The following is a 26,025-nucleotide window of genomic DNA, read 5'->3' on the forward strand; positions in this document are numbered from 1 at the left end:
AGCATGGGTTTTTTGAAGTTTACGTTAATCCATTTTTGAATCATGGTACCCAACAAACTTAGGAGACTGCTGTATTATTTAAGCTAAAATATTATAATTGGAAAGTAAACTAGATGGTTCAACAAATACCCAGTTACACAATTGATGATGTGTTAACAGATGGCTTATCAAAATATATTTTAGCGACTAAAGAAAGTGCTAACTTGATTTAATTTTTTCAATTTCGAATAAATTAATCTAATACTACCTTGTTAAAAATTAAAACCGCTACGCACCTGCCAGGAATTGCATCGTTTAAGGAAAAAGGTCTCTAAACAATAAACAAGCTGAAAGTATATGAAATATTTAGGTGTTGCATGACTGCGTCTCTTAAGAAGTCCGATACAAAAATGACGTTGTACCTGTCTACGAGACATTCTATTGCATATAGGCCAAACAATATTATGAAGCCGTTTTATACCACAATTCCATTGGACAAGCCGCAAACTTATGGGTTATTATAAAACATAGTTCGTGGAGCCATATCAATAATAATAGTCTTGCTTAATCCAAAATTTAGATGGAAAAACAGCTTATTGAAATGACAATGTAGTACAATTGCAAGTACACTACTTTACCTTTCGAATCTAGTTGCGGAAAAAGCGCTAAGCTGTTCGTTCATTCGAACATTCGGTTCTATTGGAAAAACTATTTCACTATGTTACGTTATATTTTTTCATACATAGGACACTGACAATGTACGTTTTGAACTGTACGCTATTGGCAAGGTCATAAGTATAAATCTGCGAACGCTCTTTGTCGCTTTGAACTCTTTCGAGACCTGCCTTCTAATTGATGTTTGATTTTCTGAAAATAATACATTGATTTTTAAATTGCCGATTTAAAAGCTTAAAGTTCGAAGCACCTCGGAAGACTATACTGCTGACTTTTTGTTTTAGCACAACAATGTACTTTCTAGATTTGAGCAGTGCATTACACCGACGATTCATTCTTTGAAAAAGAGAGTAGACCATCCTATTTCAAGTTCGGTTCTCTGTTTTGCTATAGCGATTGTTACTGATATTGTTGCTCTACGTATGTACTCTTTTCTGTTTTTTCAGCACATTTTGAACAAGTGACTTGCGATACACGTTGTCGAGGTAGGTTTTCGGAACGGTTCTTCCAGTAGTTTCACCAATATGGACGCGTAGAGGTCGGGCGAGATTTTCATAATTAGCTTATATGTTGGGGGCATTTTCAACATTTACTGATAATTAATTTATAGTGATTGTTATATATAGGCTTACTTAGCCAGCGGAAGCCATGCAAATTGGTTCATACAAACTGTGTGTAAGCATTTTCACTAATAACTATGTGAATATTCTTGGCTATAAGAATGTTCATTTTTTTAAACAAAAGCTTATATAAGCTGAGCGACAGGCATGAAAAAGATCTGCATAGCAAATGAGCAGACGACGCCGAATGTCAACAAAATGTGAATGACGAAGCGCTGTACTGATATGTATGTTAGGTTATTATTAATTTGTGTAACCTAATGAGCGTTCTGCCTGGTGTGTTTGGGCACAATATTAACACGCCGAAGTAGAAGGAAATAAAGGGTCTTCGGATGATTTCTGGAGCTGTGACGGGGCATCATCGAAGCAACCGCTGCTTATATTTTGCCCGCAAACTATGTGATGTCTGCGAATTCAATTGAGAAGTCTCTGGTAAGGTCGACTCTGGTGACGGACGTCGTGGGATATTTGGAAAAAAGGGACATGGACAGAACAGCTAAGCGTTGTCATCAATAACGGTCTTCCATCTTAGCGGTATGGCAGTACTCAGCCAAAGTGATCTTCGATGTTTTAGCTTGAGAGCTTCGTATCCCACATTAGCGTACTTTCCATTCTAATGGCCAGATCGTTAATCTTTGCCCGATTAGAGAGCTATTTAGATTTGATGGAATGCCTGAAGAGGGCCATGGGTTCATTGAGGGGTAGTCGCGAAAGGAAAGACGAAAAAGTGAAGAATATCGTGTGTAAGTTATCGGTGCCTGCGTCTGTGCGCGTTTGTATATTGTAGCTGTGCAAGCACACAGTGTGTACACTATATAGGCATTGACCTATGGTAATATGAGAAGATTTATGTAGCAATTATTAATTTTTCATATTAGTCCCTGGAAATAGTATTGCTAGCAAATAAGACCATGTAAAAGGTTCATACGATAAGTAGATAAGCTGCGCTTTCACATTAGGAAGTAAACATCTGGCTACACATAAGAAGCATTTTGCATCAAAGGCCAATCGCTTCGGTCTTTCCTAAGGTCTACTTTGAGCCGAAAAAATATATGAAGAGTCTTTTATATTAAGAGTCAGACAGCTTCGTCTGTTATTTTTTGCATCCTTTTAAACAATTACTGGAACACTGTACAATATATTTGCTCCGTACTGACGTATGTATAATATTTAACCGGAATGAGTTGCAAAATCTTCCTAATATTTTCTATTATACGTCACAGCTCTTCTAATTTATCCCCCTTACACGCAATCCTAACGTGTCACGTCAAAATAGTTTTATGTACAAACTTAATTGCAAATTCAGACGACCTCCGATGTCATTGTATTCGTTGTAGTTGATTTTATTAGACGATTCCATAAATTAAAATTTATACATGGTTTTACAGTTAGTATGGAGCACTATTATATTTTCTTATGGCATTTCAAAAAAACAATCAAAGTCACACTGAAACACTACTCTCTACTAATATAAAGGTTTTTACAGAACTATTTTTTATTACGAAGTAATGTGTATGTTTGGCACACAATCTCAATGCAAACAATAGTGCAGTTGGAACGCACTAATTGCTTTCGCATTCCGTTAGCGAATCCGTTCTATTATGAAAAATCGCTATTGGAAACAAAATTATAGCATTTACGTTGCAGTTTAGTTGCCTTTTAACATCATTGGCAAAAACTGGGGCATTTGAATGAGCAGCTTCCGTAAGAACATCATTAGTTGCACCAAATCATGGAAGAAATGATTTTGTTCATTAATACTTTTTTCTTATATTAATGTATATTAAGTAATGGAGGAATACAGTAAAAAGTAGACACTTCTCTTTTGTCTACCAGACTCTCCATATTTGGTCCTAACGATTGTTTATCGCAAGACGACAGGTCGTTCTTTCTTCAACGAATTGAAAGTCGAATTTCTGAGTATAAACAGCCAGAACTTTGCAGATGCTTTTGAATAATTGATTGCCCATTTTGTTAACAGAGAATAAAGGACTGCGAGAAAGCCGTTGAGGTTTACGGAAAGACCGAATATGCATTTTTAACATCTGTCCGCAGTACGTAAATGTTTGCAGAACCCAGTTCTACCTTCCCAGTTCCCTTGCTTTTGTATTACATACCCCCCCTCCCCCCCAACATTTCAAATTGTGATTGCTTTAGCAAACATTAAACACTATTTTTTGAATGAACGTTATATCTCTTGACGACAATAATAAATCTTATGTTCTCAGGGACTCTTTTACTGGTGGCCCATAAAGATCACACTATTATTGAATTCATAAGAGTTTAACATTATGACACCGTAGATATTTTGTTCGAGTGACATTGGGATGCATATATGCGCAAAATGAAACTATCATGGAGTGACCAAGGTGCATGGCAACTGAAATTCACAAATGAGAATGAAAAATATTTGAAAGAGTGTGTAGGGGAAAGACACTACTGTTATGGTTGGTTTACGATGAAGAGGTACGAGCGTAATGGGAGCGCGACGAGAAGTCTTCTCTACTTTACTGTAGCGCACACAGCGCCTGCCCTGCGACTTCCTTAGTACTTCCGATTTCTCATTGACATTTGATGTTCTCGGCAGTCATGAAAGGATCCGGATTGTCCTTTTAGAAGGTAAAGAACTCCCCTTAAGCCGTTTGCTATCTTCCTTTACTCGCCGTATTCCCTCTACGACTTTATTCCGTTTTCTGTTCATAACCGATTTCCGTACCATTTTGACCTGGGCCTAAAAGGTTCTTCTACATCAATGTGGAGTTTGGCAGAAAAAAAAATAGGTAGTACACATCTCTTACTTAGAGACGTTCCACTTAAGGTAGTTTAGGATATATAGATATAGGACTTCACAAAAGGCTACCAAGCGAATCCTTTACTATTGGTTTCCAGTGTCCATCATGCACTATTTGACAGAACTTATCTTTAACACATTGTACTTACTTTTTTTTGCTTCACCATCTTGGTCCGCGCTTTGAAAGTACTCTTTCTGTGCGCCACCACGTGAACTTCGTCTACTTTTCTCTTCTAGCCGATATAACAACGATGGATGCTTTTGCACGTGCTGTATGTAAATGAGGTCTGGTTTTTCAACCCGAGATAGCTAGTACATCCGTTTTCTTTAGGAAAAAAAAATTCCTATATTCTGTTGAAACATTATTTCAGCTATCCCAGTAGGCACGGTAAAACAATAGGTACTTTGGGCTGCTGCGTCAGTTAGTCAATCTACACACTACTATGTATTTGTATTTTTCTTTGACTATTCACAGTACAAATAACAAATATCCTGAAAAGACATTAAATCACCCATATACAAAGGTATCTTTCTGGAATTTTTCACTTTTTATTCCTTACTGGTCTTAAAATCATTCAGGATTTGTCCTTTTAAAAGCTAGGATTTAAATCCGCTGTTTGGATAAATAGTGTATGAGCGTCGCTCTAACAAGTTCTAACCTACTAATATTTTCTCACGAGAAGCTATTGTTGAAGCATTGTTAACAGATATGGGGATACTGGGGAAGATGTCTTTCACGGACTCCGTCTATGACCGCATTAAGTATCGACTTGAACGGCCGTAAGACATAAGTCTATACTTTAGGAGGACATGTATTAAGATGAGAAAGAAATTTATTCCATAGATATTTTCGAGCGAAGAAATTGCTTGTGAAGTCTATATTCGATTTATCTGGACTCCGTTGAGCCACCCTGTACATGTATTGGGTCTAAAGCTTGGGCAATATAATAGTTAAGCTCAACAATAAAGCTTCAAGTCAGTTGATTATAAATATTCTTTATGTAATTGGTAATACTCCGCAAAGTCTGCACAGAATAGGATGGCAGCAATTTTTTAATTTACAAACGGAGTTTTCCAACAAGACTTGTACGTTATGTTGGGTAAGAATAGTGTTGATGAACCATTATCAAAGCAAGTGGTAGCTTCGTTGAATACCGTAGCTCATTTAACAGCAATCTCGCAGGATACCAAAAAAAAATCCACAGTTGCCATGTTTTCAAAGCTTTTTTTTGTAATTTTGTTCTATAGTTAACTATATATTATAGTAACTACGCATAGGCTCTAATATGATTGTCTCTGGCGACAACGCACAACCTTACCCAACCGTATCGCTCGCTAGTTTACATATAAGATTAGTCGTTTTGTTAAAGATTCTCCCATTTGCGTTTAGACACTGAAACCAGCGCTCTAGATACTTCTTAATAGCTACGTACTTGCCATTTGCATTACTATTTAATCTCGTCATCTATATTTGCGTGGATCGACGGTAAAATAGGGTACTCCACCTATCTTCATCTTTAAAGCCTAAAATCAATTGAAACCTTATGAAAACTATGAGGGCCGAAGTTACTGCTTAATGCTACCTTCTTCAATCCAGGATACGTTGTTGTTAAATAGACACCTTATGTAGCAATTGCCTGTCACATATCCGTGGAACTTATTTGGACGTTGAAATATGTTGCAGCATTAACCATTTCTTTTGCAACCATATTTCGCAATAATAAATGTCCCTGATATCCATTGTGAATACGAGCATTAGCCTAACTAGAATCTAATTGGTGTCACCATTGAAGTCGCTTTCGTTCCTGTTCGAAACCATTCTGTTGCTCAATCTCTCTTTGCTGGGCATTACAATGGTTGACCAATTTCTTATATATAGTGACAGTATGCTCTTGGCGGCCGTTTGCTGATACTAATGGTGCTTTTTGTTTCTAAAGTTCAACACACCTATTTTCGTTTGTCCTAAACTGAGTTCGTGAGGCAGCCATTCTTGCTTTTCTTCATCTTCAATGTACTCATTATAATTTCATAACATGTGTCTCAAGAAATGTTATATTGAGAAGACAGTAAGTGCATTGTTAATGCACTATTTTGCTTAGGAATTTCTTCCGTTTGGTGTCCTAAAATGTAGTAATTTTCTTGGTGGCGTTTAACCTTTTCCGCTCTCTCTAAAATTATTGCACTGCCGTTTCTCTGAAGGCCACCTTATTCAGAGTTTTTACTAATTTCCGATAAATTCTACCAGCGTTCTCATTTTCGAGAAACGGGAACTTCATTACCCAATTTTCAACACTGAACGCAATTTTTCATCCTAAACTCATTATCCTTCGATGGCACGCCATCAGTGGTTTGGAGACCGGCAAAGACTTGACGTAAATATGTACTAAATACCATCGGCTAGTGGTGCGCGCTTAAAAAGTTATCTATTTTCGTGATTCGCTAAATAGCTTTGACTAAGCTAATATATTTCGGTTGCTTTTTTCTATGGAGACACTGTAAATGCCTTTCCTTGATCCTATGGATGCGCTCAAAACCGTGCTGAACTTCTGACATTATCTACCTGTCAACAACAGGTATATTATACACATTTTTGTGCATTTTGAGCATTCTGGGACTTGGCATACAAATCAATACAGCGTTTTCTTTGTATTTCCGGTAACATCGATATCACTCCATAGAAGATAGCGGACGTCATCAAGTTGTTAGATTATCAGTGGCACAAAGAACGGATAGGCAACCAGTGGTCAGGAAGGATTGCTCGTTGTACAAGCAACTTAATACTTAGAATTTAGTACAAGAAGGCTTCCCAATGTGCCCTAGAGCAAGCATTTGTTGCTGTTCAGATTTTCTAAGTATAACGACATTTATATTCATAAATACATATTTAAAGCTGAGGCTTTTTAATGGATGAATCAGAAGCAACCGTATTCTTTGGCGTTCATTACGATGTCTATATATATACGAACAGCCTTCGGCATCTAAATTTATACATCCTTGTATGAGTTATTTCTACGACTGTATATAAACAGGAACAAATATTTTTACCAATTTATTTTGCATGTGATAGAAGTGTGATTGCTAACGGTCAAGGTTATTCAATATGACCACCCTACACCGCGGTTCTTTCTACCGGGGACATACTAGTGGTTTTCGAAATATTCCTTCCTAATAGTGAAATATTTTTTTTTATTATGACCGTTCGGGAAGCAGTATCGGTAGTTGTAAACTCGTTAAAGTATCGCTCAGATGTGTTATATGCTATAAATTCCATGGAATTAAATTTTGCGCTGACAGCGGGCCAAAATTCCAAAGATGCAAGAGCTCAAAACGGCCGAAGAGCTCAAGAGGTACGAAAAAGCTCAAGAAGACTAAGCGTTGGAGCTTATCCGGACGACTTAGTTGAAAATTGTTCTTCGCTCCAGAACGTCCATTAATTGCTACATGAAAATAAAACTCATTATTAAAATTTTGGAGCCATTGTGATGAGTCTTTGCGCCCCTTAAATCTAACTCCTATTGATGATCTTCCAGCTTGCCTCATAGAATGTTTTTTGAGTTTTTAGAAGTCACATGAAAACTGGCAAAAACGTAGATCATTGACTGGTCGCTTTGTTACTTTCCAAGTGGTACCATCCAAAACCGGTACTACTAAACGAAGTAAAAGGAAAGTACATAGTGTGTAGTAAATGAGTGCGCGGCTGCCGAAGAAAAAGAAGCAAGTTTCAGCATAACAGAAAGTCCATGACAAAGGTAATGCGGGCCTCAGTACATTTAAGTACATTCCTAACAATCGTTCTGTTTATTTATATAGAGAGCGAGCTCATTTTATGGGGACAAGACAATTATGTTACGAATTATTGACGAGAGTTTCAGGTAAACGTCGTACGTCATAAGTCAGACAAATACTCCTTAAAGAGAGTAAGGCCAAGAAATAGTATCAATGTTGTCTGCTGCTCAATTCTCTCAATGTAGTCGCCCTTAAATCCTTCTTTTTTCTCATTGGTGCAGGAATTGACTGCGGAAAGGATTGCTGGCTTGCTTAAGATAAACTTTCGAAAATTCTTAGACAAACTTGTGAGCGATGTGGCCCCGAATCAAAAGCTCGAATGGAGGTAAACCGAATGACGATTTTAACGTATGCAAAAAAAATACTGTTGAAATGTATGTTTTTACTGAGACATGGATTTAAAATCGAGAAAAAGTCCCAATTTAAATGAGACACGTTGTATTTATATGGGGGGCGTTGGAGTCGCATGGAACAGATACTTTGTTTTTAGCAAGAAAATATTGGTTTAAAATGCTTGTTTCTAAATTTGCATAATTTTTAAGACACACAAAGGTCAGAAATTTAATGCAATTCGCGTGACTTTTTTTAGCAAAATAAAAGGTAGGGCCGTGTGAGACAGCTAGGTATTATTTCAATGGTGCTTCATTGAGCGGCATGTGAGTCCAAATTATACGTCTTCCCTGGGTCTATCTGGGCCAAAGCTTGATAAAGCTCAATGGGTCATTGCATTTTGAGCTGATTTTACAAAAAAATTGGAAGATCTAAATTGTTTCAAAGTACAAATCAGTTTAATTAGTGTCGATGTGTAAATATGTCGAGTTAAATTAAGGCATCACCTTTGCGTGTTCGTTGTATTACAAGTCTTTTTTTTTTGTCACAACAAAAGTCGTTGTTCTCAAGAATAAATTAGTAAATTTGTAGATAAATAAACTAGAATTTGCCATTGATATTAACACTAAAATACTATATAACTGAGATCGTTATACAAGTTTCACAACGGTTAAATTGGCATTGGAGAATGACAAGTATACTGTTACTGCTCTTAGTCACTTCTCGAAAAAACAAAATGCAAGTCACTAGATGTACCAACACTTGGTAGTTAATACTATGTAGCAAAGTTTTACATGAACCTATATTAAACGTGTTTAATTTTATCCAGTTAATGATAATTAATAAAACATCGTCTTTGCTAACGATGATCGCAGGATAGTGGTTTTCGTATTGGCCCGTGTAGCATTACTCCACCGGCATTTTAAATTGCGTTTATAAGACGCTGGTACAAACCCATAAGCGGGCAGATGGGTAATAGTAATAAGAAGATAGATGTCGCGGCAATGGTGGAAAGGCTGTGTATTTGCCCATTAAACTTGAGGCTGCTCTAGGTTCGAAACCAAGCGTTGACATTCCTCGACACACTAATGGCAGTACTGGACCTCGAAACATCTATGGGAGGTAGATAAGTACTAGATAAATGATTCGCAGTGAAGATGAGTCGAGGACGAGATAAAGGACGGAGTAAGTTTAACAGCACATTATCACAGTTTGCTGCAATATAGGTCCTCAACGCAAGGGAGGACACGACATCGCGATACATGAGGGTCAAAGATGTTGTGCTATATGATGTATTTTGTCAACGTTTAGCTAACGTCTAGTAATCATCTTGTTCCGTAAGAAAGCTAACTGGGGCAACATCAAGCTTGTTGGTCACTTAACCTTCATGGTGTCGTGACTACGATGAGCTGATTGAATCGCACGTAGGCTCGTCTTCAGAAAAAAAGGCTTAAAAGCATCCATCAACCAGCGTTTTTCGATATATAGTTTGTATTACTATAAGATTGGATTTCGTCTGTGAGAAGGATAGACAGTATGAAGACAAATGGACGTTCAAGGAAGAGGGTAGAGGTGAATGATGCTAATTCGGATAGGACAATTTCGTAGAAACAAAGTTATTAGAAAAAGATATATCTGTATTACGAAAACAACGATAACTGGCAATGGGATGAAAGCGGTACAAAACAGAAGTTAAATAAATAGCCATTAAAAGTCACTTTGAACTTATTTTTCAACACTTTTTTAGAGGATTCATAATTTCAGTTGCATTGTATGCTTATAGAAAGGAACATATGTAGTTATATACATAAGAAATTAACTTGAACATTGAACAGGGCGAATGATTTAGCTTAAGTGTCGAGGGGTAACTGGCAGAGAAGATGGTGTTCAAGGTACACAGTACCTCTCTATGCCTAGATTGATTATTGCCGTGGTTTAAACTCCAAAATTTAATTTAACTTTAATATGTAATTCTAACGTTGATTATCATTAGGAGCAAACAGAGAGAGATTTCTTATCTGAGAAAGTTCAAGAAGGAAACTTGCAAGGTTTACGTGACAATACTGCTTAATTCCAATGAAGGTTTTGAGAATATTGTTCGCTTCTTATTAAAGAAAATCATGAATTAACAAAAAAACAGGAGCCTTCAAAGTAGTAACTTTCTATGACAACAAACTTCAAACAAAACATCAAAGATAAGTTAATAGCGTCGTCAATTCCGATAAAATCACCTCAATATTCTTATAAGCAGCTTGCGTGGGAACGGTAGTAGATGGCAATGAAAGTGAATCATCAAAAAAGACTGCACAGTGACGGTCATCAGAACATTAACAAAATTGTCGTCGACCTTCAACGTGTTGACGACGATAAAGCCCTCAATAAAGACAAATTTGATATTGAATTGAATGCGATACGGCCATGATCTATATATATACTATAACTGATTCATTATTATAATACCAATATATGATTAAATACACGTTTACGTATAAATAATCGTAGAGTACATAACTGTAAAATGTCGGTTTTCGTTACGAGACAACAAGGTTAGATCAGTCCGGTTGATTTTGATGACAACTGTGGGATGGCTGGCGATTTGGGAATCTCGAGCAGACTCGTTGAATGCCTGAATGGTGGAGAAACGTCGAAACTGGCATTTCACAGGGTCCCGTGAAAGAGTTGAAGCAAAGGATTTCAGCCGCAATTGAGGATATCGGGCTGTCAACCGACCACATAATACCAAAAGCACAACGGTACTTTCACGGGACATTTCAAGTGTAGTTCGATTCGCATAAATAGGGAGCGACTACATGAGACAGCTTCAAAAATGAAATATACGACCGTTCCCCTTTCAGATTACCTGAATCGTTCTTTTTTTGCTACAAGAGGGGCAAGGATTTGTATGATCTAAGTGAGAACTGATAAATTATATACTTTGTTATAGTGGTAAGAATCAATCCCTACGCCGAGTTAGTTGTATTAGGAACTATACGTCAGAAATGCTCGACACCTGCTTCGAGAGCCACACCCAACAGAGAGGAAACACCTATAGTTGCTTTGAGAAAGGGAATGTCAACTCTCGCAGGTTGCGGTTGTGAAGGCACGGCAAACAAGAGTGGCAGGGTTCAGCTGTGTTGGCACTGTGAGGTTCGAAGGACATACTGTTAATACGCCAATTCGTATGCGCTATTAGAGATACAACCCCTTATTTTTTTGAGAGATTTTCGGCCTTTCATCACCTAAAATTCATTGTTATAGCAATAACTTCACTCGGCCGTTTTTCAGTTCATACCGTCAGTGATGAAAACATTTGCCCAATTTGCAACAGCTGCTCCCCAGGGTAACACAGTATTGCTATATGTAAGAAGTTTGTTTTTTAATCATTTTAAGTATAAAGTCCCGCACTATTCTCAAACGTAATGTTTACATTATTATTATGTACTTATATTTGTTTTGACTCGAGCTTTTTTTCGTCTGTTTTATTTTCTTTAGTCCTTTATCTTTACAATTTCATAGGGTATTTGTGAGTAAAATACTTGACGCCTATTGTACTAACTTAAAAAGTGAGCTGCCTGGGTTGGGTTATAGCGCATTCTATGTCTAAAGAGTGCTTAGGTACGTTGAAATGGAAGCTACTATAGAATCACGTGCTCCCATCTTTATATAAACATTTATTACGATGTGGTTTGCAAAAACGTGTTCCAAATACTGTTTTATGTCTAACTTTCCTACGTCAAGGTAGCGCCTCCATTGTTATTAATTAGTCAGGTTATTTACAATGACTCGACTAAAGCCAAGACCGAATCCATTCTTAGTCACCCAATAATTTAAGTTAACATCTGCTAAAATTTTATAGATTGTTCATCTAGTCTTTACATTTTTAGTGTAATCGCTCTTAGAAGAAACAACTTTTCGTAAAAATAAAATCTCGCGTAGCAAAGAGGTTCAATGCTTTCGAGAAGACACATTTCTGATATGTTGTGAACCCAATGTCTCCATCTAATATTACACAATTGACAAAAACAGCATCATGAAAATTTTCTATCTACGCTAAGAGCCATTTCCCCTGAATTAATTTGACGTTATTAGCTTCTTTCAACCAGTGAAGTAAGGGTACGTGCAGACCCTCATTTAGTGATGAACAATTTATTGCGGAGACGCTAGCCTCGAGTCTGCACGAAGCATCAGCTGCTCAACTCCCAAGGTAACGACTCTACCTGGTTGATCAAAGAGAAGACAGACGTTGGTCTGTTCTTTTGATCATTTCGTTCCAGTGTCTTCGTGTTGTTTCCTGGTAGAACCATTTGGTTGATCCCATGAAAACTTTACCGAACACCACTACTGGCCAAAAAGGTCACGGGTCCAAATGTTAAAATCCACCGAAGTACTCGTTGAAATTCGAGGGGTACCTAACCCCAGCTAGATTTATTAATAATACACTTCAGTGAGTAATTCTGACAAACCTGGGTTATTGGGCGGCCATATGTGTTTGGCATATGGGCAGGTGCGTCGTTTTGCTGGAAAACATACGGCCTTCATTTGGGCGGTTCAGTTACTCGTGGTCGCGTAGCAGTTTATACAACATGCGGATAAATTTCTTTGTTGATATGTTCACCGTTGCGAAACAAGTGTGGTGGCATGAAGTCGTCATTGTTGAACTTCAACTACAGAACATGAACAGTGGCCGTAAAACTTTTTTTTGGGCACATTCTCTGGATCGCCAGCAAGCCAGTAATGATTTCTGCAATCGATTTTTGCGCTATTAATATAAATTTTCTCGGAGAATAATTAAAAATTACCTTCCTAAACATTCCGTGACACAGCAGTCCTGCTCGTATGAAGCTGCTTCGCCTATGAACTGATAGATATAGAAGGCCTGTCAAAAATGCTCTTTTGCTTTATTAACTCTCGAATTCACAGTTTTTTTTTTTCTGTATTTCTTATTGTGCTGCTCCGGAACCTATTTCTGTTTCTTTTGCAACCGCATGCGTATCTTAACTGACGTGGAATATTGATCTTTGTAACCCAAAAAGTTCGCAACTTACGGTGAGTGTCCATTTAGCGCTAAGCGATGCGATGATAACTGATTTTCGTTGAAACTACGATTACGACTCGTTGTTTTTTGCCGTGATGAGTTTGTCTCTTCTGTGGAATCAAGAATAACAGATGAGTTGCTATCTGCCATGGCAAGGGGACAGTCAGAAGTTTGTCCAAAATTAGAAAATTCATGGAAAATTTTATTAGAAATAGCACACTTGTTTATGTTACAGGTGCTTTGAAGAACACGATACTATTTACCAGTGATAATTACAAACTACTAGACAGATGTCCGATTCATTTACGTGCATTCATAATGTATATTCAGTTCTTTCTTAGGATTGTAGACCAGCATTAGAGTAGAATTGATACACGACATGCTATAGACGTAGTTCTTTGTCTACTTTGCACTTTTGGAGCGTACAAAACACTAGTTGCAGTTTATCTCAAAATGATTACATCGTATTTATAACGCGCATCAAATTGGCTTTACCCAAAAGTTTGAGAAGCAGTATATGTATTCGGTGTTGTCAGTTGTATAATATGGAATACAACGTCACATGGCGTTTGTCTGATACAGTGTATCAGAGCTTCAATCGTCTTACCAAATATGAAGTGTTAGTTTTGTTTAAAATGTCCTGGCAAGTGTAATGCGTGAATTCATTTATTATATTACCAACGGGAATTATATCAAGTATACAGTCTCGTCAAGTTTGACTTACTAAACCTTTTTCTGTTTTTATGACTGCCTGTGACTTATGTCATTAGGATTAGTTTGGCCTAACCAATTCTATACAATATCCAGACATTAGGTTGGGTATATTAATCCCAGATCCCGTTCATACTCTTCTTTCCTCTATACTGGTTGATCGTGCGCCCGACTCCAGTGGCCATTATTCTACGGATGCTCCTATAAAGTAGCTTGCACCTACATCCCATATCTCTTATTTATTAGAATCGGTTCTCTAGATTGGATCAACTGACTATAATGTTTGATGAAAATCATCGATATTGTAGCGTGTTTCTCTTTATTTAACCTCGAAGGCTCTTACACATTTTGCGTTCTGGATTCTAGAAAGATTCCCGGAAAAAGCCGAGAAATACTTCTGAAATTGCATCAGTTGGTGGAAATAGGCCTTCGGTGGCAAATTTATTTCAACTTAGATGTACCTTGCAAACAAACCTATTGATTAGGTTGGCTCGTATGCATACATTCTATGCGCTTTGCGTTTGCAACTCTTTGTACAGGGACTCACTATTGGCGTGTTGTCGTTGTTGTTCACCCTGATGCTCAGATGATTTCGAGGCGCGCAGACGCCCAGATAGATCAACAAGCAAGAAAAAAATGGTTATGCTTTTTAATACAAAAAAACATTCGTCTTCATGATTATAGCAGGTTTGGAGTCATTCTACTACGGCAAATATTTACCGGCTGGCACGTCGGGGCAACTGTGTTCACTTTATGACTCAACGTGACCAGACACAATCATCTGTTAGGATTTTCTTTCAGGTGCAGAATAAATGCAGGAAACTTCGGCATATACGCTGAACCTGCAGTCGTGATGGGAAGTACAGGTTTTTTTGACCTGGTGATTGTTTTGTCATAAAAAATCACATACTTTACACGTGCGGAAATCCTGTTTAGAGCAAATACTAAGCTTCTTGGGGTCATCCAAATGTATGATGGCTTTACCGTCAAAAGCTTTTCATGTTCAATTTAAGTAACCTATGATACAGTTCTACGTAAGAGAAACAACTGTTGGATGGTGGCAGTTGAAAAAATGAAAAAAAAAAGATCGGAAAGAACTTGACTTTTCGAATTAGGAGTATGTAGAGGTCAAGATTGATAATTCTTGGAAATTTTGCAAAAACTTGTAAGCTATGCAATGGTACTGGAGTTGATACAATAATTGTGTAGTAAAAAAAATGCAATGAGACAAACTAATTGACTAAGAGGTTATGTGCTGCCTAAAATGGCAGATCATCTAGAGTAATTTGCAGCCATGATCTGCCTGCAATAAAAACTCGATTGAAAGTATTCCTGGGAGCTGGCAGTATATTTTAATAGCTCACAACAAGTAGAGCTTGATGCAGTTTTACCCAGTTAATTGTTGTTAACATATTCTTGTCCGTTTTCGGCGGGACTTGTACTTCAATATTTACAACTCACTTACGATTATCTACCCTGTCTGTGATTTCAGATTGCACACCAAAAACAAATTAATCCTGCCTATTGATTTCTTATTTCTGGGTTTTGTGGTTTACGCACCGGTAGATTAACTAAGGTAAGCATTAAAGTGAATTCGGAAGTGGCAACATTAAGTGACGAGCAAGAATTACTAATAGTAATAGTATAATTTTGTCCAAGTAGATAGAACGCAGAAACTTCACCGTTCTTCGCACACTATAATTTCTGCTATTCATGAACGCTTTGGAAATCGAGTCCTATACAGTTCTTGCTGTCCTTCATTTGGCAATGGTTATCACCATTGTTGTCATCGTTGTTGACATCTCTGCTGTAGTTCGGGGCATAGCGTTAGTGTGCGTGTGCTCTTAGTAAAATTGTCGTTGTTGTTAGTGTCTAGCCCGTTGTGAAACGTTCTGCCTACGTCTTGACACCCCAGTGGGATTCTTCACATAGCAAGGCCCAATAAACTGAGAAAACCCAGCACAATAAACTAAGCTATGTGACGATAATGAGCATATATTTGCATTTTCATTCTCGTTTTCATCGCCAAACGTTACTTTTCATTATGAAAAATTGTCCCTCATCTATTTTCTTTATCGTCCATGCTTCCATTACTGATGATAGTTATCCTTATCAGGCTGGGGTAGTAGGTTTAACTGCGTTTCCTTCTTATATAAAGGGCAGCCGCCCAAGGAAAAGCCTCTGCAGAATGTTTTAGTTCATATCAGTTATAATAATATTCAGTGCTCAAAAGAGATGTAAAAAATGACACGGATCGTATATATGTATATACAATCCGTATATATGTGCGGTAAGAAGGCAACTAGACAAGCCAATTTACGGCTTGTCCTGAAGGGTCTGGTAAGTCCGTATGTCAGAAGAGCACTTGACAAGCTTCAACTAGTTTGCAATATATTAGGCTGCCCTGATAAAGATTCATCTTTATTTTAAATAGGAAAAAAAAACAGTCGTTTATAGGATAATTTAAAGCTGCCTTCTTCTACCAGTTGTGTATCAAAACTATTGCTCTGTAGGTTTCTTAAGACCGTATAGTTACGATTTGCATTATCAAACATAGTCTTTTTATAACCTAGTTTTTATTGATCAAATGCATAATGAGTTTTTATAATGGGTCCAATTAACTGGTTTCGTTACCGTTGGTATGGAAACAATTAAATGATCTTTTAATCGTGCGACCGTTAATTCCGGTCCTAATTTTTACGGTTCGATACGGCTGGATTGCCGAGTAACTGTGCTGAGTGAGTACTATTAACGAACTATTTGTGGTTGTACTTTTTCATCAAACTAAAATACCAAGAAAAATTGATTTTTTTTCTCGCGAATACTTGCTGATTAAAATGCCTATTGGTATAATCTACGTTGCCTGCCTTAACGCCAGGAAGTCACAATTTAACTTGACGTTTTTTAGAAGGGGTACACTAGCATCTGGCTCGTCTTTAATTTTCGAATCCGCCAGGCGCTTTTTGCCAGCTTGAAATCACGTGCAGATATTGTACTTGGAAGTAAATTTCTCAAGTATGCTGTACTGCGCGCTAATTAAAGCAGATGAGATGAATAGTCCCACCAATTAATGAGTTTGTTACTGCGAATTTTGTGATAATACGAAGGGTTATGTTTATTTAAAAACTGACTGGGCTCTAACTGTTCTTCAAATTTAGCTTACTACCTGGGTGTGCTTTGTGAGGTACGGAAATCTTAATGTCATCGGCCAACCCAATGATCATTAGAACACTGACACAAAAATTACTACAACCTCTACAAATGTTGATATATGATAATGTTTTTTGTATCTAAAGAGTCAAATTGTCTTGTCGTTGATACCAAGGAATCGTCGATAGAAAAATAGAGAAGCCGAGCACGAAATATGCGTTGGCTTTCGCGAGTGGTTTCTGTTGTTGAATGCTACCTTGCTGATAGCAATCGTATCTCAGAGAAGGAAGAGCAGAGTACAAACTAGTACGCGTAAACGAGCTAGAGTGATCGGCAGAAGGTGTATCTAACTGAAACCTTGCAAACTATTAAAATTTCTTTCTTTGCGTATCTGTAGACGCTTAGAGTGCCCGTCTGCTTCAGTTAAGGAAAATCCTACAGCCAATGATGCCTCTCTCAGTGAAGCGACCTAGGGGCCGGACCTGAAACGCCAATCTCGGCGAGAAATGAACCGGTGGTGGAGTAAAGAGACGTGAACGTCTGAAATCTGAGAAGGGGTGCAGCGACAAACCACTGTCGAAAGAAAAAAAGAATCATTGGGTTAAATAGAAAATGGAATAGTGTCGTCGCTGCGATAGTGGTAGGAAGAGGAAAAAATGAGTGTCCAATATTTGTACTCGTACAGAAAAAATGGAAAGACAAATGAAAAGAATCAGGAAGAGGAGAACGAGAAAAGTCTAGAGGACTACGGATTGCGGCTTCTTAGCGCATTTGGAAAGAAGAAAGGAGAATAAGCTTGAGGAATGAGGCCAATGGGAGCTTGAGGGGGCAGCGTCAAGTATAACGACACCGCTAGGTGCGACTGTAATAACAGCATCAGAAACAACAGCTGTGACTGCAGCCAAATGCGCCAAACGGAAGCGGAAAGCCTCGTGCAAAGGAAAAAACGACAGGAAAAAGGCTTTGCCAAGAGGTTGAAAGCCAGGACAGGGAACTGATGGGCATTTGAGCGACGGACTGGCGTCATGGTCAGGATGTCCATGTAGAGCATGTAGAAAATGAGAACCAACTAGTTCACACAGAATTACTGTGCTGTATTTTTGTGTATGTGTGCATAAGCTATGTGCGACCTCACGGATCTGCCGTTTAGACTTTTGCTTCAAACTAAGTGCATGACCTTGTATGAAGATAACGGAATGGGAACAAGCCTTAAATGGGGCCGTTAATTTAATCTTGTGACTAGTGTTACAGAAGGATATCGCAATTTTGAGCTTAAAGACGACATAATACGGCCAAAGACAAGGAAAAACAGTAACCACCAATAAATTTATTTTCTTTCCAGTTTATCTCTCTAAAAAGAAACAAATATACTGAAAGAAAACACCTCAAAGGTGTAAACCTGGAAAGGCTTGAAGTTTTTAATATTTGAGGCCAGGAGATGATTGACGGTCAGGTCTTTATGGATTTTCGGAAGAAGTTTTCTCTTAGGTCATTCGGCTGAATGTTGTTTTTGCCGTGGCGGTGGTAAGTTATTGCAAAGATTAATATGAATAAATATGGGAAACGTGGGCACGCTTATGGTATGATACCATTGCACCTTGAAAGTGCCATGTGTCCGCAAAATTTCGAACGTAACGATGCTGTCGAATATTTAGGCAGGCCACCAAAAGACCTACGATTCCCATAAGTTTCGTATAAAGTGATATCTGATCGGGATTTAAAAAGCATAAGTACACAGATCTTGAAAACAAAAATTTCGATAGCGGAAAAGATAGAGATCAAGGAGAAGACTGAAATGACGCAAACAATTTCGACCTCAAATCGACTGCTACTATGGTTTGGAAAGCAACCACGATAAAAATTCGAACACTGAGTGATACGAGGCAAAGGCTCCAATGGACTGTATAGACTTTGCAACCTGTTGTGAAATTTACTGCTTATCTATATACGTTAAACTATTAATATGGCATACCAAGCGGATTTTCTACTAATAGTGTAGAAATTTTTACGCTCGTTGCAGAATGGAACCACTACTTTTTGTTCGAACGGCCCATAAAAATTTCGTAAATAGGCATTGCTACGGAAGTGCTCTTTTTTAGACAAACTGCTATGTGGTAAAAAGATTTCCGTGATTTTGGTAAACATAAACTGTACGGCATAAACGGCATTTGCGGTCTGTTTGGATGACAGATGTGTTGCTCAAATCATGTTAAATAAAAAACAAATATAAAACAAGACGATGAAAAAATCGCATTTCGAAAAGATGAATGGAAAAGAAATCGGAAAGGCCAAATACATTTAGTCAAGTCGATGGAAAAAGAAACCTGCATCCAGTAGTTTGTTTTGTTTGATATTGAAACACGAGCTTGGTAAAGAATAACAAAAAAGTAAATATTTATGTATATCCCGCAATTTCAGTTAAACCTCGTAGCCATATGCAAATCGTCACCTCTATTCACTCCATGAGTTTTATTTAATTTTTTAGCCGAATAGAGGTTTTGGAATTTGGCTCGTGATTAGAGTCACTATAGTATAACAAAGCGGATAACTGTTAACCATTTGAACCACCGCGCCGGCATTTAGTGGCCTGATTAGGCCATTTAATCCATGCAAATGTATACCTCGTACGGATACGCTTATGGGATATACGATGAACTGAGAAGAAGGGTGCCCTCATTGCCTGTTATGCATTTTAAATGCACGCTTTTGCTCACAGATATTAATCGCAACACAACACTATCACGGAACAACGTATTTGGAGAAACGTTTTATAAGTTCGCACTTTTTTTTAATTTCGTCCCGAAGAGGTTTACCATCCCTTTTAGGCTCTCTTCGTACTTAAACCCGAAATGATGCTCAAGGGTACGTCTAGATCCAGTCTTTATAGGAAAAAGTAAACAGCGCAGGATGCCCTTCATATCACTTAGAAATTATGTTTGAGCATCTGTTAAAAATTGGGCGGCTGAGCTTGTTTAATGCCTCGGCGGCTAACTGTAGGAAAAAACTTTGTTAATTATTGTGCTCTGTATGTCTTTCAATTTCTTTATTTATTTAATTTAATTAATTAATGCTATGTATGTCCTGTTCCTAGCTTGTTGTGGCGAGTGGACTGCACCTTCATGCATAGGTCTTTCTATATGACCTGCGTATGAGGGTCTCAAACCAGGCCTTCTTTTGGAATAGGGTTGGAGCCAGATAAAGGACAGGCACTTTCGGCTAACATATAAACCATATCCAATGAGGCCACAGCAGCATTAGTCTGCTATGGACCCGTCTTTTTTTTCAGAGTAATTAAGAGAAATGCGACGACGAATGCAGTCCTTCTTTTACTGAAAGTCGTTCGATATAAAAAAAAAAGTAGTACGCTGTTCGGCTAACGTCATTATAGAAAGGCCTATATATGTATATATATATATATATATATAAGAAGTGGCGTTAAGTGAGGATCATTGCTGCTCGGCGTGTCACGAAAAATTTAGTCGGTGGTCGACTTGTTATGATCACCAATGCTCAAGGAAAGGCAGACTGATAAAAGCTTCTACGGTAGAAGCGAGCGAAAATAGACTGTCAGATTCTGCTTTAGCAAGTGCATTGATACAACTGAATTTTCGCAGGTAGCTCCCCAGCAATGTTGCGTTTGGTTTGCCAATCTTTCAATCTCATCATCGCCGAGAAGACCGTAGTATATTCATGTTAAAGCCATGTCGTGGGAGTTGTTCAGTTTCGGCTGTTCGTCGTGTGGGCATGTTCGAAGGAGGAAAAAAGAAGCTGTGCGTGTGATACCGATAAATATATAAAGCTCTATCATGATTTGTTAAAGAAAAAGATACCAGCTAAATTTACTACATGGCCGCAACAAAACAATGTTAGTCGCTAATTTTGATGTCCATTGTAGTAGAAGGTCAGTCTGCCTAAGACTAATGGGTTGACCAAAGGGAGTTAAAAAAATAATGGCGGGCTTTTATTCGAGTCAAGCTTAGTTTCCTTTTGATGTGCTGAAAAGGGGTGGACCATCAACTTAGCTGTCGGCTTACTTTTAGTAATTTTCCCAAGCAGACCGATGGCCAACCGTGAGTAGATACGTACTTGGCAGAGACGTCTATGATCTAGTCTCTGTATGTATGTATATCACATAAGCTATGGAACCAAGCAAACAGGATGGCTTTGAAAGGTTTTGGAAAAGCCATGAGGTTGGTCTATTTGTTCTACAATACGTCGCTACATACAGCTCTAAGTTAATTAATAATAGATATTTATACTATTCATGTTTGTTGAGCCACTCAACTGTTAGGTTGGTAAACGTAACCAAATTAAACGACAGTGAGATTAACGGCTAATCGGACAGTCAATTTGAATAAGGGCATTTATAAGCGTAGATCACTCTTCTTCAGTAAAAACACGATTCTCTTGACTTCTTGAGTCAGACCAACGAGTTAGGCGAGGAACTTATTTGATAGTCTCCGAGTTTTCATATCCATATATTCGGGCCAGCATGAACTACAATAACCTTTTGTATGGACCTCCATGAAGACGTTTTCGCCATTTTCATGAATTTGCAGGCTTCTTCGTCTACTAAGTGTGTGAGATTTTCGCTAAGCACTGAAAATTAAACAAGCTCTTTCGAGTTCTAGACGAATTAGCAGAATTCAGCGTTTTGTTAATTATATTTATACTTATGAATACGCCATACGTGTTCTGTTCGCTGGGTTATTGTACTGAGTTCCGTACTGTTGACAAGAAGTTTCTGCTTTGAGTACTGTGCGGTAAGTGTGACACAGTCAAATGAAAGGCTACCGTATCGACAAGGTATATAATAAACAAAAACTGGTTATCAAGCTTTGACGAAGCTTTTTGGCTACCAGAAAATTCATTTATGAAATAAATAAGGCAATGGCGTCTTTTGACGTGACCAATGACAGCCAGTCTCATCAGATTGTCGGATGACTTGAAGTAAAATATTTGTTGAAATAGTGTCCTCTAGGTAGAATATTTTTGCCGATAACTTTTCTAGAGGAAACGCAATTGTCAGAAACCGCTGTGTATAGCAACATATATATATATATATAGTCTTGGAAAAAAATATGAAAGAATGTTCCAAGTTACACAAAGAATCACAATAGTGCATTGCTTTCGCAATTCTATATATAGCTACTACTAAATTTCTACATGTTGTGAAAACTTTTTATGTCAACCAAAAAGACAGTGCGCCGTATCGCAAATGAATATTCAGCTACACAGAAAACAACCATAAAAGAGAAAGGGTCCCAACTCCAAAGATGATTGCTGCCGCCCGAAAGTATATTTCTGATAATCTTTTTGTTTTGATCAGGATGTTGGTGAACAAATTTGATAAAAATGGGTGTGCGATATGGCAGATTGTTCACAAAGATCTCAGATACTTGCCATATGTCATAAAAGGGATACAGATGCCCTTTAAGGATAATAGTGCAAAGTTGTAGACTCGATTTTCTCAAAAAACGATTTTTCCGTCGCGAAGCACCTTCGATGCAAAAATGAACAATAGCAATAATCACTGAGTTGCTCACAATCCAGAAAATGTTTGTGGTAGCTAGAAGCAAGGTTCATATCCATGTTCTAAGTATGGCGTAACAGTAACGGAGATGTTACATCCTTTCAACACGATAGTGCACAGACGCATACACACCGATTAATATAGGGCTGAATGATGACAATACAAGCATGTTCTGGGACGAGCCCAGATTTGAACCTGTTGAATTATTATGTATGGAACGTTACTTAGCGAGTCTGACAAGTATTGATCTGACGATCGTCGACCAGCTCATTTGGACTATCGAGGCGTTCACAGAACTACAACGGGAAAAAAAGCCTGTGAGGGCCTTGGAATTCCAATTGGAGCTGCTATCGCGGTGAGTAGTCGTTTTACTTCACAGCCATCGCCGTCAGGAGTGAGACTTTTAGTGCATGTAAACAAAGGAGATGTGGTTAAGACTATCTAAATAGATAGTTTTAAGAGCAAAGCATTGAAAGTTCGAATTTAGATGCCATACTCTGTATATAAGTTCCAATTATACAATACGACTGGGCAGATTCCGATATGTAATGAGACACGTTATAGTAGGAAAGTACCTACGAGTATGAAAAATGCTCGAAAAAAGAGGAACGACGGAAATCCTTCCTCTGCCTTGTAGGAGAACCTTTGGAAGTAACGAGATAACTGTAAGCCCAAGGGTCTAAGATACGCCGCGACATAATCTATCTTGCGTCTATTCCAAACACTTCCCTTTCCTCTTTTCTCCTCATGAGACTAATTTATTAAGAATTATTTCAGAAAGCACAAAGCAATTGCTTGAAGACGAGTTTCACATATAGTGGCACGGCTTTTATACCACGAAAAGACCTATCTAAGGGTCGATTTAGATTGGGGTGTGGACAGGCAAGCTAGAGAGCCGAAAAATAATCCTGTCTTCAGTAGGAGCGAGATTTTCTATAATCTCACTCCTACTGAGGTATCAGCTAGTAACCAGTACATGTCAGCATTTGTTACCTCAGCCGCGGCTTCGGCTTGGACTTAGCCATTACTAGAGTGATAAAAATACTATAATGTATAGACTTTTGAGCGAGTGACTTTTTTGTTCGATCTAGATCTTCTCCATAAAGTAATCAGGTTAGAGATTGATTTTTCTGAGGTGCTAGGGTTTCATTCTGAAAAGAGCCCGGTGTAAGATGGAGCCGATCAGATTAACACCTTTTTATGGGAGAGAGTTTTTTTTTGTAGAGTGTTAATTTGAACCACTTTAGGATTTATTGAATAATTTTTGAAAACTGATGATAGATTTGAAAATTCGGTAAAGCAGTCATTGCAACGCATAAGATTCAGGGATAAAATAGTAAAAACCTTAAAGTGTTCGAATACCTTTTTCAAGGGCCACGTTCTTTCTCCCATAGGATAATGAAATGCTAATTTGTTTAATTTGCAAAATTATACAAATCTCTTATACATGTCTATGAGAAAGATGTAGGGGCTACGTAATTTGGTGTCAGTTTTGTTCTTCTGATAAGACGATAGCCGATTGTTTATATCGCAGCCTAGTAGTAGGTCGTTATTGGTACCAAGCGAAAACTCGCAATTAGCAGAATTAAAGTGCAATGCGTATTTATGTATCTGAATTTCACTTGTCGTATCGAAATTGCCATTTGGGCGGTTGAAAAATTTTCGGTATTTATTGTAAAAGAAGCTTACCTTAATGCCAATGAATCGTTCTTGATAAGCTAGCTTAAAATACGATACACATCTGTATTAAAAATTGATATTCTTGAGTGAAAATGGTGAAGACCGATACGGTTTTCGTATCGATTCAGTCTACCCAAGAAACAATCGGATGAAATTTTTTTAAGCTAGCGGCAATTGGAAAGTTAAAATGAAATTTCCTGACATAATTTTTAGAGGAACACGGGAAAATATTTTTAGCTTGGAGTATTCATCATCCACAAAAACCTTTGACCGCTGGTGATAGTTCAGAACAGGATTAATACACAAAAACAATCAGGAGCTATAAGTTGTTATATACAAAAGCGATAATCGATACCGTTGTGAATTACTACGCTACGCGAATCGAATTAAGATATGAACTAGTAATTTAGTTGCTGCTCACACTGATTTCTTACCGGCCAGAAGTTACGCCAACAAACACACTGATAGACGGTTATATACGTGAACGCTATTTATAGTAAATATTTCCGAGTTTACGGTGCTAGTATTTCTTTAGACGAGGCGAGTATGTTTACAAATCTAGATCGCCTTTCATATACCGAAAAAATATACCCGCAGGCTTCGCTTTGTGCCAGTGTTGCCGTAAAAAGCCATTTTGTACGGTCGACTTGGATTAGACGGAGTAGTTTACAGACTAAAAATATTTTGGATGCATTTCCTCTTCTAACTACAGCTGTTGTAAAGGTGCCTTCTTCTAGCTTGTTGGTAATATACCTAACCCGAAACCTTGCACCTGTACAGACCTGCACCATCGAATTTGGAATTTGGTCGGCTGTGTTGAAAGTAAGCCGTGGAGTCACAGTCGAGTGTGGACATGTGAGAGTTCTTACAAATTTCTTCATACGACGTTTTATGATAAATATAATTGAAATGGTCCTAATTCAATCTTTAGTGAGGTAACTTAGATCTTGCCAGTTGTTGTGCATTGCACGTCACAGTTGAGGATAGTGACAAGTGACATTTCCATACGAGCAAATGTACATTATGACACCCTGCCAGCGTTCTGATATTATCTCTGTTCGCCTTCGAATGAACTTACTCGAGTGGAACGTCCTTCAATGTGTGCGAGCTCGTTTTTGTTGTTTATGGCGCCACTGAGCTTCCTATACGCAGTGTACCCGATATTTTCAATTATTTTGTATATAGGATAGGTTATCAGACTAATCTTAGCAACTATGTGGACCAGGTACCCCGGTTAAATGAAACGGCCTGCTCGCAGGACTAAATTGTATTCACCTTCATGACTCAGGATTGAATATGCTTAATATCACGGTGCGGTTTTTCTATGTTGTGTGCAGCTTACGACTATTCATCGTTACCTTTAGGGGAATAGTAGTACCTGCTAAAGGCAGTCAAACGAGCGATGTGATTTTGAAATTGTCTGCAAAGTGTTGGCTAGTCTATGATAGGGTTTAAAGTGCTTTTTCCTAGGTTTAAACGATGGCACGGAGTTGTAGACGGTTAATAATATATAAACGGCATTTATTGTTTTCTTATATCCATACATAACTTGGAGAAATTGTCACTTTCTATTGTCTTTTGGCATCAGTAATTTAATTATGTGGGAAACAGCACCTTGTGTAATTCCTAATAGATTAAACGCTTTTCCAAAAAGACGGCACTCCCTAATGGCAGACATTTGAAATCAGAGTATATTACCCGGTATTTTTAGAACAGATTTTGCTAATGGTGTGTT

General features: G+C 37.9%; 1 protein-coding gene across 11 annotated transcripts in view; it reads left to right on the forward strand.

Moving 5' to 3' along the window:
• The window catches only part of LOC111244145 (dynamin-binding protein-like), a 96,238-nt gene that overhangs the window by 8,047 nt on the left and 62,166 nt on the right, over positions 1 to 26,025 (forward strand). For 2 of the 11 annotated variants that reach the window (XM_022790881.2, XM_086978662.1), the window contains exon 2: positions 15,420 to 15,503. The exons of 6 other annotated variants lie outside the window; for them this stretch is intronic. The gene's annotated coding sequence lies outside the window, so the exon portion shown is untranslated. Of the gene's footprint in view, positions 1 to 1,100; positions 1,140 to 15,419; positions 15,504 to 25,424; positions 25,444 to 25,483; positions 25,602 to 26,025 lie in introns of those variants that run through there. 3 more of the 11 variants (XM_086978659.1, XM_086978663.1, XM_086978660.1) reach the window with 3 other exon arrangements.

This window comes from Varroa destructor, unplaced genomic scaffold, assembly GCF_002443255.2.
Source record: "Varroa destructor unplaced genomic scaffold, Vdes_3.0 BEIS01000002.1, whole genome shotgun sequence".
Lineage (NCBI taxonomy): Eukaryota > Metazoa > Arthropoda > Arachnida > Mesostigmata > Varroidae > Varroa > Varroa destructor.